The sequence below is a fragment of the Phalaenopsis equestris genome, unplaced genomic scaffold (assembly GCF_001263595.1).
Source record: "Phalaenopsis equestris unplaced genomic scaffold, ASM126359v1 Scaffold000221, whole genome shotgun sequence".
Classification (NCBI taxonomy): domain Eukaryota; kingdom Viridiplantae; phylum Streptophyta; class Magnoliopsida; order Asparagales; family Orchidaceae; genus Phalaenopsis; species Phalaenopsis equestris.
In genome coordinates, this window is record NW_018164663.1 from 449,304 (window position 1) to 451,555 (window position 2,252).

Here is a 2,252-nt window from a genome sequence, read left to right on the forward strand (position 1 = left end):
CTTGTTATTTAATTATAAAGGAAGGTTGTTGTTGTGGATCTGTTTGATCTCTCGATGTTGTTCTTCTGTACATCCTTGTCATGTTGCCCGGCCGGTCAAACCAAAGTAGTCAATCGACCGGAACGGGGCGGAACCAAAGTGTTGTGCCAACTGGGCCAGGGCCGCCGTCGATGCACAAGCGATGTTGACTGGGTCAAGGAGGTCGGTTGTGGCACAAGTGACGTCAATCTGCTCGAGACAGCCGATTGAGGCACAAAGGGGCGGTGACGGGCCAGGATGATGGATTGAGGCTAAAAGTGGCACTGACGGGCTGGGGCGGTTGGTCAAGTCATAGGTGATGCCCATCGGCCCGGGACGGCCTATCGGGGCAAAAAGTGGCCTTGACAGGCCGGGGCGACCAGTAGGGGCGCAAGTGATGTTGGTCGGTCTGGGACGGCTGATTGGGGCAAGAAGTGGAACCAATAGGATGGAGCGGCTGGTCGAGGCACAAGTAATGCCAATCGGCCCGAATGTTGTCGATCGAGGCAAAAAAGTCTTGATGATCGACCCGAGACAGCCGACCGAGGAAACATGCAAATGTGAGATGTATCATGCAAGAAATACACATGCAAGTGTCTATTCAAATCATATAGTCACACTCGATATCAATTCATGCACGTACTATTGACCTCACTTAGGAAACCTAAAGTTTAACGTCTGGATGTGCGGCATAGCCGCCTCCTGCTTTGACAAGGCATGTGGGAGTTTCTCTCCCGGATTTCCGAGAGAGAAACTCTCCATGATGTTGTGAAATAGGATAGCTACAAAACTTTTCCCATTTCACAACTCCACAGGACTTTGCAAAGCGAACTAGCAGCAAAACTTTTCTCACTTTGTAAAACCTAAATATCCCAATTTCTCCAAGGAAATTTGAAGAAACCAAAGCAAGAGGAGAAATGGACTCCAACCCATGGGCATTTTGGCTTAAGGTTTGCAAAAAGAAAACACTCGGATCCGTATAGGAATTGCCACACATGAGACTCCTATTCTAGGGCTAGCTCTAGGAAATCAATGGTTCATCACACAAACGGAGTGGTCACGCTGACTGACGTCAACAGGGGAACTCTCCCCACGTGTGCGACCGAACCCACATGCCTAGACTCAACTAACCCTAAGACCAGTTAGTAGTTTCGGAGCTCTCACCACCGCAAAGTTGTGGACGTCCCCGCCACTTGCTCCAAGCCGAAAGAAACATACGGAGATTGGCAGCTTGAAACGAGAACATCGACAATGAAGAGAAGGGAGCGTGCAACTAGAGTTTTTTTTCCCTAAACACATAGGTGACAACCAAAGGGAAGGGGCAAGGGGCATCTGCAGGGACTTAGGTCAGGATTTCACGAATTGAAGTGGGCACGGATGACATTTACCACTTAGATCGGAGCTCTTGCGGTGGAACGCACTCGCCCTCCTCCGTTTCAACTTTCGCCGTTCCACAGTCGACCGTCCGCGAAACCGTGGTGAAAATCAGGCTCTCGAACGCCACGGTCACCATTTCGGGGACGACAAGTCAAAGAAATGGAGCGCCAAACAGGGCCACAGAAAGCTCTATGCCTCGTCCAAAGTTTCCAACCCAAGAGTTCTAGGTTAATGACAGAGTCACATTTTCTTTATATTTAATGAGTATTGTGTTCCTTTCAATTTGTTGATTTTGACAAGCGAAGTAATCTTCGAAGGAAATTAGTATCTAGAAATCTTAAAATATAGCAAGAAGGAATAGTTTTTACTAACCAATATAATACAAAAAAGGGAGGATTTATATTCGTACCACACAATTCTTATGTATTTACATATCTAAACACCAAATTTTCGACTTTTACATGCATATTATCTTACCCATGCCGAGAAGGTATATATATTTCATTTTTTCAAATTAAAATAGTGATATTTTTCAGTGATATAAATGATTTGCTTGGTGTAAATGTAAAATATAAAATTTAGATGTTAGATGTATATAAATATATAGAAACTGGGTGGTATGTATGTAAATGCTCCTAGAAAAAAATAGTGAAACCAAAATTAAGTAAAAATAAATAATCAATTAATACTTATCATACACTTGACACTTCTCTCCAAATAAATCTAAGAATTTATTACGCTTCAAAACAAAATTCTAATTAGAATATTTGTGCCCATTTTTGGTATTTTATTTATTTTCATTTGTGCTAACAATTAAGAAAAAGAGAAAAATAAAAACAATTTTTATTTTTTCTAGT